This window comes from Eulemur rufifrons, chromosome 20 (genome assembly GCF_041146395.1).
Source record: "Eulemur rufifrons isolate Redbay chromosome 20, OSU_ERuf_1, whole genome shotgun sequence".
NCBI classification, from domain to species: Eukaryota; Metazoa; Chordata; class Mammalia; order Primates; family Lemuridae; genus Eulemur; species Eulemur rufifrons.
The window spans coordinates 13,330,108-13,349,268 of record NC_091002.1 but is presented as its reverse complement, the minus strand read 5'-3'; the positions used below and the strand labels follow the sequence as shown (position 1 = coordinate 13,349,268).

The 19,161-nt window shown below is 41.7% G+C and overlaps 1 long non-coding RNA gene across 1 annotated transcript in view; it reads right to left on the bottom strand.

The window, feature by feature from the left end:
- Positions 1 to 17,020, bottom strand: part of LOC138400892 (uncharacterized) — a 34,620-nt gene extending 17,600 nt beyond the window's left edge. The window contains exons 1-2 of the long non-coding RNA XR_011236391.1: positions 16,806 to 17,020; positions 7,772 to 7,909 (exon numbers count right to left, since the gene is read on the bottom strand). This is a non-coding gene — a long non-coding RNA (uncharacterized lncRNA). The remainder of the gene's footprint in view (positions 1 to 7,771; positions 7,910 to 16,805) is intronic.
- Positions 17,021 to 19,161: the final 2,141 nt, after the last annotated feature.

The window sequence follows — 19,161 nt, the reverse complement described above, 5'->3', positions numbered from 1 at the left end:
TGGAAGGACCCATTAAATTAGCTGTAATCAAATAAGGCCATACTCAAGAAACTTCCATAAGATATACTTAAAAATGTCCATTATTTTGTAAAAATCTAACTACGGTGTACTTGATAATTTCAAAAATGAAAACTATCTGTTAAGTAACCTTTTAATGACTTTGTTGCATCTGATTTTTGTTAGAAAGCATTTGAATATCTGGTTACAGCAGGAAGGTCCCAGTGTCAGCTGATCCTTTAGATGGGTTTCAGTCACTTGTGACCTTAAGGGAGCCTTGATTTGGGTTAGGTAGGAGAACGTAGATTCACAGCAATAAGTGGTTGAAAAGCAAGAAAGCATCTTTTGAGCATGTTGCCAAAGACATGGGTGTTTTACTGCATTTTTCCATATTCCAATTGGATCTTAGCATCAAACAATGACTTTTAAATGTCATCTACTGCGAGCTCAATCGATTCCATCTATAGTTCTTTAGGTGCCTTGGTGATATCCATTAAATGAGGCTAAAATGCTAATTTGAGTATGAAGTCATGATTGTCAAAGTCAGTGAACCTTATAGACCAATTAATAGGTCTATAACAGCTGCATATTCTTCTGAAATGATTTGCATATATCATAACATCCTGCTCATCAGTGACCTTTGCTAACTGGGGAAAATGTTTATCTGAAATTTCCTTTTGAAGAAGAGTTTTGAAAAAAGATATCTTTTTGCAAAATACTTGGATTTTTGCCACCTATCATATATAGACTTAGTTTTACATTGCAAAGAAATATTCGATTTGTTTTGATTTGACGTGATTATCACACAGAAATGCTGCATTCTTATAGAAATCTTTTAATAATTTACACTTGTGATTGTGTTCTTCATAAAATCTGTTCTCTAACACCTGTTCCTGTGATAGCCAATTTTAGAATGATGGCAAATCCATATTTGCCTCATCGTTCAACTTTAGCATGTTATGAAACTGACAATGCCGTGTTGCTGTTTGCAGGAATAGAATTAACAATACTTATAACTTGTTGCAAAGTGTCCCTTAAAATAGTAGCTTTAGCTCAGAGATTTTGCTGATGCAAGATATAATGAAAAGAAATGAGAGCATCTGGATCTGTTAATACTTTTTTATCTGTGCAATAAACCCTTCATACTTTTTGTGTCATGGAAGCTGAACTGTCTATACATACACTTACTAAAGTTACAAATTCAGTCTAACTTCACCACATTTATCTTGAAAATTGTTGAAGAGATCTATTCTCCATGTTCTGTTCACAAGATTGCCCAAAGTGAGTAACTGTTCGTAGCAAAGAAAATCTTCTGTTACCACCCGAATGAAGTATAAAACCTGCACTGAGTCAATAGTACCAGTTGATTCATCCAAAGTGATAGAATAATATGTATTTTCCTTTTGAAGTATTACATGAAGTTGTTCTAGTAAGTTGAGGGCTAATTCATGCTGCCAATCAGTTATGGTCCTTCTTGAAAGAGGCAGTTGTTTGTACTTTGAAACATTATGGGGGTCTAAGCATCCTACAACTTTGACAATGCATTCTTTTACAATTTCTACATCACTGAATGGCTTCCCTTTTTTCCCCAAGTATAAAACTACTTTATAAGTTGCTTCAGTGGCATTATTTCCAGGTCTTATTGCTGCTGGAAAGAATTGTCTTTGCTTTTGTTTTTCATCTTTTAATTTCTGCAATACAACTTTTCACGCCTCTCGCTCTAATTTAAAATATTTGTTGTCCTTATGAGTGTTACAATGCTGGTGTGCATTGAATTTCTTTAATGTTGATATTTCAGTATCACCAAGAAGCAAATCACCTTATCTTTAGCAGAAACGAGATAACATTGCAATTCCCAATCCTCATTAAAAAAATCTGTTTTCTTCCTTCAGCATTCTCTTAGTCTTATTTGACAGGATGAGCTGTTAAGCAGATAGAATTAAAAAATACTGTTGGTCTGTGCAACTATTTGCAAATACCACATCAAACAGAAACACAGTCCACTGTTGTCAAAAGGTAACAACAGACTGGCTACTCAACCGCCATAAACTCTCACCAACCATCCTTGCCCAGTAGTGGTGTTAGTCAGGTGGGGGAAGTTAGAACTAAATCATGAGTGTAGCAGCTGTCAATTTAGCCCATATGGCTTACTAATGTTTTAGTTGTGCTGGTCAATCTGGGAGGATTATTTCACTGAAGCTTATTTTATTCTTTGGTATTTTAAATACATTCATTTTAAAAATAAAATAAAAATATAAAAGGCGAACAAAAACATTAATAAAAATAAAAGGATTTGTTCAGTAAAATTTGGATTCAGTCAAAAGGCTGCTCTTAAGGCCCTAGAAGGCCACATGTGGCCTTAAGGCCGGAGGTTCCTCACTCTTGCTCTAAACCCTAAGTGCCTGACTCTTTTTTCAATTAGAGACCTGAGTTTGATAAAAGATTTGTGAATGTGGCATGAATTGATGATGTTTTGTGAATTTTCAAATTACAGACAGGTTTCCTTGTTGGAGTGATCAACTTATCTGGTTTGTCCGGGGCTTTCATGGTTTTAGCACTGAAAGTTCCATATCCTAGGAACCCTCTCAGTCTAGGGCAAAGAGGGACATTTGGTCATCCTACTTCTTTCTCAGCACACATGGTATATGTGTCCACTATTACATATATACTTTGTGTTTAAGTTATATCTGCTCATTGACTGTCTGGTAAGAGAGATTGAGTTGTTGCACACTCATACATGTGAACACACTGCCATACCCACTGTTGTGGGCTGAATTATGTCCTTCCTACAAATTGGTATATTGAAGGTTTAACCCTCAGTACCTCAGAATGTGACCTTATGTGGAAATAGAGTCACTGAAAATTATTTTTAGTTAAGGTGAGGACATATGGGAGTAGGGTAGGCCCCTAATCCAAGATGACAATGCGCAGGGAGAACACCATGGGAACATGAGACCGAGACCAGGCTGACATGTCCACAAGCCAAGGAACACCAGAGATTGCTGGAAAACCCCAGAAGTTAGGGGAGAGGTATGGAGAACCTTCCTCCTCAGAAGGCACCAACATGACTGACACCTGGATCTTAGACTTCAGCCTCCAAAACTGTGAGATATTAAATTTTGATTGTTTAAGCCACCCAGTTTGTGGTACTTGTTACACAGCCTGACAGAGTAATAACAACAATATTCAAAAGTCCTTTGGTTTACTATTCACAGAAAATTATCCTTTGAAAATTTTCAGAAAAAAAAAATGCAAATCCCAACAGTCATTGGAGTCAAGATGAAAACTTCTTTGTATATTTTAAGCATTAAAATTTCACACTTTTTGTTAAAACAATCAAGCAGGACCATCCCAGGTCCAACTGCTTTCTGTGGCCATTCTGTGCGGAATCTGTTCCTGGAGCTAGAATGACAGATGTACGGATGGGGGCTTGGAACAGGACAGGTGGAAGAGAGAATAGAAATTAAACCAGAAGTAGCAGCCTCTGCTTCCACCCACCCCCTCAGCCAACTTATGAAGCACTTCTTGCCTGTGCTCTCCAGCCCACGCAGGGAGGAGACCTGGCTGAATCCCAGGTCATGGGCTGACCACGGGGGCCTTGACCATGGCATTTGTAGAAGGGCCAAAAGAAAGAAGAACCAAAGCAAGTGGTCAGCACACAACTTTAAAATTTAACTATGGTGTTGTTTTGTTTGTTGTTGAAATCCCAAGAAGGAACTGTCATTCACAACTGGTAAGTTCATCTAAACTTTCTTTGTCCCCACCTGACCCAAGTCAAGGCACATTCACCCGAGCCCAGAGGTAAGCAGTTGGACTCTCACCTGCTCTCTTATTCCAGGAAACTGTGTGGTGTGTTCTTGTTTTTTGTGTGTGTTTTGTTTTCTTGGTCTGTTTTTCTGATTTCAGCCTCTCTGCCTCCTCCTTGTTCAATTTCCTTTTGGAGGGAAAACCATTTCAGAGCTTTGCTGACTTTACACATGAAGACTCAACCAGTAAATTCCTAACTCAAAAGATTAAAGACATTTATGTACAACATACAAAAAGAAAAAGTCTTGCTTACATCAGAGTCCTGGTGTTTGTATAGCTTAACCAAACAGAGAATAATGTTTGAAAGACAAGGACTAACACAGACATTTCTTGTTTTCTAAAACGAGCCCCAATTACTCAAAAAATGTTGCCTGCTTTGTTGGTTTTAAATGCTTTTATCTCTTTCTGATTTATGGCAGTCCCACGTATAGAAATAGATCTCTCCTTAACCACCTGTAGGCAGGTGTATCCCTTTAAGAGCAGGGAGTCATCCATCACCTGCACCCAGTTGGAGCCAGGAGCAGTCAGCATCTTTTATCTCTGTGACCCAGTCAGCAGGTCTACTTCATTATAAATATTCGCTTCTATATGACAATCACAGAAAGCAGAAAAAAGGAAATTTGGTGGGAGATGAACAAGATCTGAATTCAGAGGGAAAAAAAGAAATTAATACTTATTAAATATCCATTTTGGGACCAGCAGTGAGGGAGACGTCTTCCAATTTTTTTTTTTTTTTTGATTCTTAGAAAAATTGTGTGGCTTTGGACAAATTACTGAATCTTTTATTTAAAAAAATCATCTGTAAGATGTGAATATGTTAAATTAAAAAGCTAGCTACTTCATATAATACCAATTTACATTTATGAAATGATTCTTTGTCATATTTCCCTTGATTTACATTTTGAAATACTTCTTTCAAAATCTTCAACCCCAATGATATTTTGAATTTTGTTAAACAAATAAATAAATGCGTGACTAAATTTCTTTTTAAAAAAAGGTATAATGATGAAGTATTGTTTTAACCCTGGGAGATACAACTGAATACACATCTGAGCTCCTGTCTTCTCATGAAAGACAAAGATGGCTTTTTTTTTTTTTTTGTAATTTTGCTGTTTTCCTTTAAAATCAGAGAATTGTGTGTGGGTTTTTACATAAAATTTGAATGCTTTATAAACCACAAGAGAAGGTGGGTGCTATCTTCTACTCAATATAGTCATTTTAAGCTATTTTTCCAGGTGAGTGTTTTGAAGATTCATGGCAATCAGCAAGACTGCCTAAGGGAAGTAGCTTTTTTGGCATTATTGAGTTTGAGAAACAGAATACCAGTGTTGGCAAAAGTGACCGACTTCAACAGCCACCATCGACAATTTTGCGTTTTCAGTTCGTAATTATTGACTGCCCTCGAATTGCCAAGTTTGAGCATGTTTTCTGCAGTTGGGGACCTCTCAAGGGTCTCTACTCTTTATCCATATTAGATATAGAAAACTGTACATAAGAACTTTCTCTTACTCCAGGAAGCAACAGCAACAGGTCTAAGAGATGACAGATGGGTTGCAAGCTCTGATCTTTCAATAACTTCAGAATCATTGGAAGCAGTGGTTATAATACATCCCACTCTCATCTTCCTAGATGGGCAAACAAATGGGGTGCTCTTCCCTGCACAGTGGGTGGCTGGGGCATCCCACAAGCACATCCTCCAGCTCCAACTGACTCGCCCCAGGAAATCCAAACAGGTGCAGACAGCATCTGAGCTGTAGTAGATCCTGCTGCGGATGAGTTTTTGCACTATTCCTGCAGGGCAGGGCTGGGGACTATTTGAGTTGCTTTCTGTCTCCTCCTTTGGGCAGCTGTCATCTGCATGTGAGTGTCAGAGAATTCGTGTTTGAGGAGAGAGATGTCCTTGGTGCTTCACATGTGCTTGCTCCTCTCTGATGCCATCACCGGATCATAGAATCCTCTTGCTTAAGAGGAAAAGGGGCTGCTCAGGAGAATGGGTGTTAAGACTAAGCTTTTGCCCCCACTGCGCAGACTTGGCTGAGCCCATGGACAGTCTTTCAGGCAAGGGATGAAGCTTAGAGCTTGACTGATAGGTGAGTGTGGAAACTCCACCTGGACTCTTCAAAGATGTCCTTCAAGATCTTGACATTTCTGTGATTGGAGCTGAAAAACGGATCTTGGTAGGAAAATTTTCCACCGTTCGCTAGAGCTTAGCTGGATGAGAACTTGGGTATCAGAGGTTCTCAAACTCTTTGATCTTGAGCATCTTTACATTCTCAAAAAATATTGAAATCTCCAGAGATCTTTTTTTTTTTATTTACATGGGCTGAATCTACTGAAATTAACATTTACCATCTTAGAATGTGAAATTGATAAAAGTATTATTTATCAATTCATTTTGAAATAACAATATTGAAATAACAATAATTCAATGTTAATGTGAATAATAAAAATAACCATATTTTCCTAAAGAAACACAATTAGGGAGAAGGGTGGCATTTTTTACATTTCTGAAGATCTCTTTATTGTCTGGCTTATAAAAGAGAACTAGATTCTCACATCTGTTTCCACATTCAACCTGTTGTGTTATTTTTTTTGGCAGAAGCATATGACTTAAAATTAGCCTTATACAGATTGTTGTTGGAAAAAGAAGAGGTTTTTTAAGTAGCCTTTTCAAATCACTGTGAGTGTTCTTTTTTGATACACCAAAGCCCAATAATTGGTAGGTTCTTAGAGGTGAATTGAAATGAGATTTCTAGAAAACTTGTCATATTTTTATGCTTATAAAATTTCTTTACTAAATTATTTAAATGGGGGGGGTTACTGCATTGTGATTATTTTCAAAAAGATGAATGATCGTTTCTGTATCAGAATGTTTACATTGGGCCTTCCCAGACCCCCAGCCCATATTCCAGAATTCTCCCAGGTCTATGTCTCCCCTCCCCTACACATTCACTAAATGCTTCTGTGGGGTGGGTACCATTTAGCACCAAGATCCTCTCTGCTGTGGCAAAGCTCTCCACTCTCCCTCTGTCAGAGGCAGACAAAGGCCCTTCCAAGCTTGAATTCTGTTAAGTGCTTTATTGACGAAAATGAGACGTGTAGTCAGACAGGTAAGAGCCCAAGCTTCATGAGCCTTGTCACCTCATTTACCCAATAGTTTATACATCAGGGCAAAGCCTTTTAACACCTGACCCAGTAACTGGTACCATTTTACTTGATAGCATCCTAATTCTAAAAGAACGCGTTGATGCTGAGTAGAGACAGAGTGAAGAATCGTGTAAAATAAAACGTTTGGCTGGGCAATGAGGGAGCTTATGAATAATGCCCAGAAGACATTAAAGGTAGATATAATTGTACAGTAAACACAGTGGCTTGAATATGAGCTTTCTTTGTGTGTGAGACAGCTGTCCTCTGCGCACCTGCCTGGGACTGACTCTCATTTACAAGAGTGTCCAGTTTTTGCCCAGACCCTGCTTCACACAACGGAGAGTCGCGCCATATAGCCACTCCCCTTCTGTACATTTCATCTCCTTCCTGTCTTCGGACTATTGTTTCCCGCCTTTGTGACCGTGTGTGTGTGTCCGCCGGGCTTTGTGCTCAATTACCAGCCCCACTGTTGAGATTTGTCATGAAACCAAAGGAAAGAGATTCATAAACAGCCCAGCCATCCTGCCTCCCAACGCTGGTGCCCCATTCATGCATCCGTGTGCCATGGAAAGTGAGGGAACCTTGGCATCGCGGGGTCCTGTTGGCTGGATTTTGCTTCTTCACCTGTGTGGAAGCTCGGTATAATAAAGTCACTGCTCACTGAGAGGTTTTGGCAAATGACTTTTCCAGTTCTTTTCCCATCTAGAGTGTCAGCCTCTTCTACATTTATCCAAGCTCTCTAAGCACTTTTTTCCAGTTGTCTTGAGCAATATGGATATCAGGGTACCTTTCTTTTCCCCAAAGATCCCGGAAGCCTTACCTCAATATTCATTGTGGAATTTTTGTTGCTGTTGGTCTGGTTTGTTTCTAGGAAACAGATCTTCTGTTCATATGGTTTCAGTTCCTGGGGAGCTTGTGTACACCGCTCAGTAGATGGTTCTCCTGCTAGGGAAGCCTTCTGAAAATGAATAACGAAGCTTATCAGCTTTGTGCTACCACTGAACTGTCACAGATACGTAAGAGACATTTACCTTATAATGCAATGAAGTTAAATCTGTTTAGTTTAGGTTCAGGCCCAGAAATTAATCTGACTTAGTTTGCAGGTATAAAAATTTCAAGTTCACACCAATGAAGATCTATTTTAGGTACTTTTGATCATTGAATTGTAAAGACTCAGTGCTTCTTTGCTTGGTACTTTAAACTTGGGGAGGCTACTTTGCCAGGACAAATCCCTGGGGGAAAAGAAATATCTTCGGCATGGACAGGGCCAAATGCTGAGATAGAGGCTTGACTTTCAAAAGTTATAGTTCACTGCACATTGAATGCTTGGGTCTATGTGTCCATTGTTGTTTGAGAAATGACTTACATTGGTAATTAATATCTCTTCTGCAACAGATATTTCCAGGAAGACAACTAACATTGAGCAATGGAGACCGGCCTAAATCTGAAAAGTTGTTTATGCCATGCTTTTCTGAGAAGAGTCAAACTGTCAATAGAAGTGTCCCCAGAGAGCACTAATCAATATGACCTCCAAAGGAAGGCCAATCTTAACCAGAGGGTGAGACCAGGGCAGATTGGAGCTGGAGAGATGCTTTTGTAGGAAGCTCTGCAGGGAATGTGGTGTGGTTTCATATCTCAGCTCCTTGTGTTTAGTTATTATCTAGAGATGGGTCACTTGTTAATGAACAACACTGATCACCTTCCATGTGTTTAGAGAGGCTACGCACAAGACTCCTGATCCAAACTCCTCTTTGTTGGTGAGAGGAGATCAAAGAAAGATTCTACGAAGAGGTAACTTCTAGGTTTAGTCCTGAACAATGAATGTCAATTATCATGGTAGACAGCGCCTTGGGTTTAGTGTCCCTAAAAGCAAACCCTGAAACAGGATATGAGGACAAGAAGTTTGTCAGGGAGGTGGTCCTAGGAAGCACCAGGAAGGGGTGAGGAAATGAGATGGGAAGCATTTGCCATCTTCAAGTTACCACCTTGGGTAACCAGGCTCAGTCTTGTTGGGGGCCTCTGGGAGAGCATGTCATGGCATGCCTTCAAGTTGTCCCCTAGAGGAGAGGGAGGTGGGGTGTTTACCAACTCCCATCAGTGACCAGTTGAGATTATTCCCAAGGTGCTGATTCCCTGAAACTCAGGCTTGCCCTGAAGACCTGGGTCTCGCAGGTACCTGGAGCAATGTCACACAAGCACACACAGGAATGGCCACTTGCTGGCATCTCACCACAGCATCTCCTGGATGGAGCCAGGGGACAAGTTCTACAAACTGTTCCTAGTAGAAGAAGCAGCCCAGAGACCATGGGCTTAAGGAACTCAGATGACAACAACTGAAAATCGGAAGAACCTGATTTGGAAAGCACAGTGCTGCTCTGCTGTCTTCCGGAAGATACTTTTTCTGCTGACAGTTTGCTTGGGTCCCCGAGGAAAAAAAATCTACGACTGAGCTCGGGTGAGAACGCGGGTCCAGTAATTTTTTAGTATCCTCCCTGTCAGTACATTTGCATCTCTCTTGGGATACATATATATCTGTCAAAGCCATGGAAAAATTGAGAACATTTTAGGAGCAATGGGAACTTGGCCAGCTATCTTCTATTCTAGAGCACAGCAGTACCCTGGCTTCAGACTGGGTCTGCCCAACTTGGCATTCCTGACCACGATGTGCTCCTGATCACTGGATTTACATGGGCAGAACTCCATGTGCAGGTCAGCACACGGGCCTCCTGCCTGGCCCTCAACTCTGCCAAATGGAAGTCCATGGAGGGGCATCATGCCTGTTGTTCCCTGCAGCGTCTGCTTGTGGTCCTTCCATAGTGGCACTGGCCGCTAGGTCTCAGCCCCAGAGCCTGCTCCTCAGAGAGGCCTCCACTGACCTGCTGATCTCAGAGAACCTCTGACCCCCAGCCTCCCTCCCCTCACTGGGCTTTCTTTTCTCTGTAGCATGTATCAGTCTCTAACGTCCTATATTCGTGTGTTCACTTTTTAACTTTCTATCTCCTTCAGTTAGCGGGGCCCTTGCCCTGTTCACCTTTCCATCCCCAGCACCTGGGATGCATTGCTGAACGAATGAATGGACAAATAATTGATCGAATGAGTAAATGAATAAATGAATGAGTGAAGTGTTCAGCACAATGTTTGGCTCAGAGAGGACTCAGTAAAATAGAGCTTTTTATCACAGCGGATTAACAGGGGGAAGAAGAGCCCATTGTAAAGTCCAGCACAAAAACCCCTTGCCCGATCTTGGATTTATGGTCCTGTTGATAACTGTCTCCCTTCATTTGGTTTCCTTCCTGAGCTCGCCATGCAAAGATTTCCCTCTCTGTTGCTATGTTCTTCTTTCCCTCCTGGTCTTTGTTCCTGAGCACCCAGGGCTCCCTCCCTACAGTAAGCTGTCAAGACGAGAAACACTCTGGCAGCGATGATTGATGCCCGGTAACGACTCCCAATGATTTTTTTGTGGCCGTGTTTATTTAGCAGGTTTAAGTTTCATTTAATCCTGAGGAAATGTCCTGGATGTGGACTGGAGCTCTACAAACCTGAAGAGGGCTCGCAGGCTTGGTTTGCTTTTGATAAGCACGGAGACGTTGGATTCTTATTGAAACGGGTGGGCCCACCCACTGGGCCCGGCTCCTTTTCCTCCTAAGAGCTGGTGAAACTCATTTCCCCTCAGTTCACCCCTCGCTGGCATGAGCAAAGATTTCCCTGCAACAGCTTCCTGTCCACTTGCAGAGAAGCGAATCTGGCAGGTTCACTGTGAACTGTGCGCTGCGCTTCCCACAGCGGGGTCACGCAAGGGAGGTGTGGTCTCTCTGCCGGAAAAAAGCAAATGAAGCCTGGTGCAGTGGCTCACACCTGTAATCCCAGTGACTCGGGGGGCTGACGCAGGAGGATCACTTGAGGCCAGGAGTTCAAGACCAGCCTGAATAACAAAGTGAGACCCCATCTCTACAGAAAATTAAAAAAATTAGCCTGGGCGTGGTGGTGTGCACCTGTAGTCCTAGCTACTTAAGAGGCTGAGACAAAAGATCACTTGAGCCAGTTCGAGGTTGCAGTGAGCTATGATTGCACCACTGCTCTCCAGCCTGGGTGACAGAGCAAGACCTTGTCTCTAAAACAAGAAAGGCAGATGAGGAAGTTGGTGCCTGACTGCCAGACGCCCATAGTTAAATAATCATAATGCCTCCAAGGCCACGTGATGATGTAGACGGCACAACAGGGAGTGGTAGAGGCCATATCCGGTGGACAGAGCATGTCCAGTCCCAAGGAGGTGGACCAAGGCCTGGCACTGGGGAGTTGAATTACTGTGGGCTGTGCTGCAAGATCTCATAGGAGACGTCAGATATAGGTGCAAAATATTTTTATTTCTAAACGCTGACAACTAATTCAATTTTGAAAATCATACGCAGGTTGAAAAGCAAGTCAGCAGGCCTCTTCTGGCCTCGGAAAGCCTGCCCTGTAACCTCTCCATGTGCTCTTATTTTACTGTTTCATTTTCTTTTTTGTCAAGAAAAGAAATGTTCTTGCAAAAAACTTTTCTTTTAGAAAATGTAGAAAACACAAATAGACAAAATTAGAATAAATAAAAATCACTCATAAGTCTGCCAATTAGAGGAAAGCCATTGTACTCATATTAGAGGATAATGCTCCACTCTTATTTCAAAGCATAGATATACATCTCTTGCTGTGAATTCTCACTTGACTTCTATAGATAGTGTCTAATGGGGGCCAGAGACAGCTATCAGTATCATTGATTTATAGAAGAAATTGCCCTAAGCTGGGTATTAGAGATGGATGGAAAAGTTGAGGAGGGCATGGAAGGATGGACCAGCTTCAGAGATAAAGAGAAAGAGGCACATGAAGAGATCCTGTGTATGAGAGAGCAGAGGGGGTGAATGGGACAGACCCCAGCAGAGACAAGCCACTGGACTTCATCCCCTGCTTGCTCACCATGCACTCTGTGGTCCTGGACTCCATTGGCTTCCATTGGCCCTGGGAGTGCGGGAGTGGGTGTTTGCAAATCCAGAGTCCCTTATGTAATAGGACCAAGGTGTCCAACTCCAAACCCACAGGAAAGCATCCATGGTACCCTTAAACCCTATCAAATATCAAATTATTATCAATTTTTTTAAATTTCAAAATATTAAGGGAGTACAAATGTTTTTGTTTACATGGATTGCTTTGATAATGCTTGGGTCAGGGTTTTAAGTGTGCCCATCACCCATACAGTGTTTGTTGTACCCATTAGGTAGGTTTTCACCCATTCCCTCTTTTCCTCTCCTTTTCTTGATTGCCATTGACTTTTATTTCCCTCTGTGCAAATGCCTGCTCATCAGTTAATTCCAATTTAATAGCGAATACATGTGCTATTTGTTTTTCCATTCTTTAGATACTTCACTTAGGATAATGGTCTCCAGTTCCATCCACATTGTTGCAAAAGGCATTAATTCATCCTTTTTTATGGCTGAGTAGTATTCCATAGTATACACATACCGTATTTTGTTTTTTTCTTTTACTTTTTTTCTTTTTTTCTTTTTTGAGATAGCATCTCACTCTTTTGCCCTGGCTAGAGCGCTGTGGCATCAGCCTAGCTCACAGCAACCTCAAACTCCTGGGCTCAAGCAATCCTTCTGCCTCAGCCTCCCCAGTAGCTGGAACTACAGGCATGTGCCACCATGCCCAGCTAATTTTTTCTATATATATTTTTTTAGCTGTCCAAATCATTTCTTTCTATTTTTAGTAGAGACGGGGTCTCACTCTGGCTCAGGCTGGTCTCGAACTCCTGAGCTCAAACAATCCTCCCGCCTCAGCCTCCCAGAGTGCTAGGATTACAGGCGTGACCCACCATGCCCGGCTCATATTTTGTTAATTCACTCATGAATTGATGGGCATTTGGGTTGATTCCACATCTTTGCAATTGTGAATTGTGCTACAATAAACATTCAAGTACAAATGTCTTTTTGATAAAGTGACTTCTTTTCTTTTGGGTAGATACCTAGTAGTGGGATTATTAGATTGAATGATAGGTCTACTTTTAGATGTTTGAAAAATCTCCATACTGCTTTCCACAGAGGTTGTACTAATTTGCAGTCCCACCAATAGTTTGTAAGCATTCCTTTCTCTCCAACAAGAGACTCCTGGAATTGATAAATAAATTCAGCAAAGTCTCAGGTTACAAAATCAATGTACACAAATCAGGAGCATTTCTATACAACAGTAACAGTCAAGCTGAGAGTCAAATCAAAGACTCAATACCATTCACAGTAGCTACAAATGAAATAAAATACCTAGGAATATACTTAACCAAGAAGGTGAAAGATCTCTACAAAGAGAACATAAAACACTGAGGAAAGAAATTGCAGATGACAAAAAAAAAAAAAAGGAAAAACGTGTCACATTCAGGGATCAGTAGAATCAGTGGTTTTACAATGTCCATACTGCCCGAAGTGATTTACAGATTCAGTACAATCCCCATCAAAATAACCAACATCATATTTCACAGATCTAGAAAAAATAATTCTACGCTTCATTTGAAATCAAATTATTTTTAAAAACATTGGCACCCTTCCACTGCTGAATTTGCATGTTGGCTAACTCGGCTTGGGGGTGGTGCAGGATAGGACATATTTCAGGGCAAGAAGAGCTTTCAATTCCAGTGCTGTGATTGTCTTCATCCTCTACCCACACAACAGGAAAAATTATCATTTATTGCATGGCCACCTTCTATTAAATTCACTGATGAAAATGGAAATTCTGCTGTCTGTATATGCAAGTATATTTTATTTATTTATTTTTAGAGATAGTATCTCACTTGTCCCACAGGTTGGAGTGCAGAGGCATGATCACAGCTGCTCACTGTGGCCTCAAACTCCTGTGGTTAAGCCATCCTACCTCTTCAGTCTCCAGTGTAGCTGGGAATACAGGCATGTCCCACAATGCTGGGCCAATTTTTTTTTTTTTTTTTTTGGTAGAGTTGAAGTCTTTCTATGTTGCCCAGGCTGGTCTCGAACTCCTGGCCTCAAGGAATCCTCCCGTCTTGGCCTCTTAAAATTCTGGTATTACAGATGTGAGCAATTGTGCTTGACGTATTGGATTTCTTTGTACAAGAGAATGAGAAGATAGATTTCCAGGAGGATATGCAAGAGAAGAAGAAATGCACTAATAAAATATCAGAATGCTGGCTACCACAGGAGGCACTGGCTGTGGGAATCAGTGATACCAGACCTGGGTTGGCTAATAGAGCATTTTAAAATGCTTGGTGCTGGGCACAGTATGCCGCCTCTGCATGAAGCTGAAGTATTCACTGAAGTCTAATTCATTATCAAATGCTTTAGGTTAGCTGGTTACAAAAATGGGCATTGATGAAGGAGACATGACACCATATTGGGGTGAAATTTGAAAACAAATAGGAGGAGTTGGAGCTGGAGCCTGGAGACAGTTTACCTTGAGAACATAAGCCCTTCAGGAATATATGAAAATATCAGGAGGGCCCTGGATTTCCCTGGGGTATGGGATAAAGATTTACAGTCATCCCTTGGGATCCTTGGGGGATTGGTTCTAGGACCTCTCTTGGATACCAAAATCCACAGATGTTCAACCAAATAACATTTGAGTTTCTCTCCACCTCTGCTTTACCTGCACAAATATCACCACTTTGGATGAGGAAGGGATATTGGCTTCAATATCAAGGAACGTGTCTTACTTTTAATTGAATATCTCATTCTGAAATGTACACCATATGACATTTTATTTGCATATAACCTATGCACATCCTCCCGTATACGTTAAATCGGCTCTAGATTACTTATAATACCTAAGTATGAGTCTACATAATACGGTGTAAATACTATGTAAATAGTTGTTATACTATATTGTTTATGCAATAATGACAAGGAAAAATGTCTGTACATGTTCAGTATAGACACAACTGTCCACTTTTAAAAAATATTTTTGATCTGAAGTTGGTTGAATCCATGGATGCAGAACCCATGGATGTGGAGAGCCAACTGTAATGTGATTTGACCTGTGTTCAGGGGGCTGGAAGACACAAGCTGACATTCGACTTTGCTGTGATCTGAGCATTTCAGCTGGTGGGCAGCAGCAGCAGCATGTGGCGTACATTCCAGAATGAGATATTCAATTAAAAGTGAGACATGTTCCTTGATATCGAAGGCATATCCCTTCCTCATTCAAACTGGTGTTATTTGTGCAGGTAAAGCAGAGGTGGGGAGAAACTCAAATGTACACAAAGCCAATGGAGAGTCAGCTGGTTATGTCAAGCTGAATTTAAGACTAGCCTCGCACTTTGCAAAGCAGTAGCACTATTTGCCTCTTTCAAAGTTCAAATTTGAGTACACCTGAGTTTGTGCAAGAGTGAGTAATGAACATCCGTATCTGGAGGAGGTCTTCTGCATGGTGGTTCCCTCCAGTGGTTTTTGCTCAATTACCCATTAGTTACAAGATGAGCATGCACCTGAACACATGTAAATGAATTTATTTTATATATACAAATATATTATTATATCATGAATATTACAAAATATATACACATTTTATTTATTTATTTATTTTATTTTTTTTTTTGAGACAGAGTCTCACTCTGTTGCCCAGGCTAGAGTGAGTGCCGTGGCGTCAGCCTAGCTCACAGCAACCTCAAACTCCTGAGCTCAAGGGATCCTCCTGCCTCAGCCTCCCGAGTAGCTGGGACTACAGGCATGCACCACCATGCCCGGCTAATTTTTTCTATATATATTTTTAGCTGTCCATATAATTTCTTTCTATTTTTAGTAGAGATGGGGTCTCGCTCTTGCTCAGGCTGGTCTCGAACTCCTGAGCTCAAATGATCCGCCCACCTCGGCCTCCCAGAGTGCTAGGATTACAGGCGTGAGCCACCGTGCTCGGCCTTATTTATTTATTTATTGTTTTAGAGATGGGGTCTCACTTGGTTGCTCAGGCTTGAGTGCAGTGGCATGATCAGAGCTCACTGTAGCCTCAAACTCCTGGCCTTAAGCAATCTTCCCGCCTCAGTCACCCAAGTGCCTGAGATTACAGGCATGAGTCATCACTCCTGGCTTAACAAATTCTATTTTTAAAATAATGAGCTAAAAGTACTTATGAATATAGGGTTTAATATTTTCTTCCCACACCTCAATGGGTCTGCCTGTGTACTCCCTGGCATACAGCCACCATTTGGAATTCTCCAAGAGGGTCTATCTTTGGAACAGACACATAAACTGTCAATGGAATAATCTGACTGGGCCAGGAAGATTCAAGAAGAATAGAGGGCACAAGTGAGGGTCAGAGAGTTGGGGATTTCTCTTTAATGCCATCCATGGAGTGTCATTAAATGTTCCAGCAAAGCACCTTGAGGTATGCACAGCTATCTGCTGAATATATGAGGTGAGCATTTCCTCTTCAGAAGCAAGTCCTCCTGTTAGGTATTTACAGCTCTGCCAGACTAGTCACAGAGATGGCTGAATGTTTCCCTGGTGGCTAGGGCACCAGTACACGGTCCTGTGCTCCCCTATGGTCTCTGTCATTATAGGAGTACAGGGATGCTTCCCAGCCACCCAGCTTCCTGGGTCACTATGATGTGATTTCCACGGCAAACTTTAAGTTGCATGGAGAAGCAAGGTTCTCAAACAGCAAGCGCTACACTGATTTTATCTTTGCTTTTAGGAAGAGAAAAGTAAGATAGCATGTGTCATTTGTTAAAAAGTTAGTGTAGAATATGGTACAACACTTTTGCCAAAGCTTGCTTTGTTTTTTGTTTTGTTTTAATCCCTGGCACCCTTAAAATCACAACTGATATTTGAAATAATGACATAATGATATGAGAGATAAATTATACTCACCATGCTTGCTATTGGGTAGAGTACCGCCTGTGTCTGTGATACCGCAGTTGATTTGTTGAGGAGCCCATGTCATTCAGGTCCTGGGCTGTTTCCCCTCCACCTGCAGGTCCCTCAACCTCTCTGTGTACCCCCAGCCCTCACCTCTGCTTCACCCCTGCCTTAGAAAGGGGTTGCAAGCTGGCAGCGCAGGTCAGAGCAGCTCTGCTTGCTTTGGGCTGCAGACTGAGCAAGCAGCTCTGTGTGTTTTGCTTGGGGTTGCACTACCCAGGAAAACAGCAAAAGTGCCAAGGTATGGGCCTAAAGATTAAACAAATTAAAAAAAAATTTTTAAAGGAGAAGAAGTAACATTAATAACTGCATTTTGTTCCCTTTAAAACAGCAACATGGAGTGGACTCATGGGGGCTGAGAGCAGTGAGCCTACTCACTCAAAGATTTTGATGAAAGGGCAGCCTCTGTGGGCTTTAGCCATCATCACGATCAATAACTTACTAAGCCCTTCCTAGCGCTTCCAGGACTAAGGGAGATACGAGAAAAGAAGAAAAAGCACTGCTCATCTTCCAAGGAGCTCACAGATAGGAAACAACGCACACCTCTGTGCCTGATCTCCAGGAACACCCAGGACACTTTGGTAATGTGGCCCATAATTACGCAGAGGTCCCAAGAATGGGATGTGAGGCAGGAAGGGTCACTGGAGTACAAAGTGCCCTGCAAATGTGCCTGTGTTGTTCTCAGAGCCACACCTACAGGAAAGTGCTCTCAGCGCTGTGTCACAGATGAGAAATTAAGGTTCAGAGTAGTTTCATGACTCACCAGAGGACCAGCCTGCGTGTGGCACAGACAGAAGAAGATGCTGAGAAGTGGCTCTTTTTCAATGTGTTTTGAGAGACCCCAAAGTTGAACTAAACCTCATAGAATGGGTTGGTGTAAAGAGATGCTGAGGAAGTGGAGGCAGAGGCAGACACTGGCCTGACAATGACTGTGTAAGGGAGGGGACCAGGAAAAGCAAAACAAAAGGCAGAATGGACTGAACCAGAATAGGTATTCAAGTTAAAACAACTCCCTGCATGATTCACTGGAACCATAGAAATCTATATACATATCTATATTTCATATCTCCATAGTTCCAAAAATGCATTTATGGAGGCTAAACATAACATATAAGGAATAAAAAGATCCAATAAAAGTTTGAGAATCATGCAGAAAAAAAGGAAGGCATGGATACTCTTTATCAAAAACCCGGGTTAAAATTCTCTATAGTTCTCAGACTCCTGGCAGCCAATGCAAAAAGGGAAACTCTGTATTATACACTTATGCAACAGATTGTAAAATTCTCATGTGATAAAAAAAGAATCATGACCATTTTTAAGAGTTAACCAGATCCAACTGATCCAATTATTAAGAAATATTTTATGATGCACATCTTTATACACAGGACAATGAAAACAAGTCCTGATCAAGTTGTTAGCAGAATGCTTTCCCAGAGTGTGTTGAACTCTGTGAGTCTCTGCTGTTAACATCCTGAATACGGCAGGAGAGGTGCTGATGGGTGGGTGTTTGTCGGTGTGACAGACACCAAGCTGCTCCACGCAGATCCCCCTTCAAGGGAGGGCCCTCTCTCCAGCTGTGACGATTGGGGTGAGCAGACAGCCTCCAGACATACCGCATTCTGTGAGCTCTTGCAGGGCGGCCCCTAGCCAGTGCTGGAGCAGTGCAATGGTACAAGGTCCTAGCATCTTCTGCCTAGTGACATTTGCTCCAAGCTCCCCATGGGGTGGGCACAGATTCTGCCAGGTCTTCACTGTGGTCCGATACTCCCTCCAACTAGCCTCCTTCCGTTTTCCTTTGCCATCGTTATCCCCCAATAATCTCTACATTCCTAACTCCAACTCAACGCCTGCTTCTCAGAGAACCCAACTTGCAAGAATGACTTACTAGGAATAATATTCCCAGTATCATTTATGGGGAATAGGTTGAAAGTGGTCCTTTCTGTGACCTTAAACTGGTTTTAGAGACTTGTCTCTCTATTTATAAACTGCAATAAACGCCAGCAGTTTATTCCCGTCAGAGGGAGACTCCACTATGTTAGAGACTCCCTAACGAGACTCAATAAAACTTCTGGGAACAAAAGGTGTGGGTACTTTTCACCTTGGTCTTCCTTTGACCGAGCGTTTTCCTTTTAACTCCTTCCAACCACAGGTGACACATTTGATAGCCTGTGGTATTTCCTAAGCACCAAATCTTGATGCTTTTTTCCTCAACTTGGCAATTTATCATTTGGTTCGCTCACATTAGCTCCTTGACAGTTGCTGAGGCCTGACAAGGGTGACCACATGTTGCAGCCTCTAGCTGTAATGG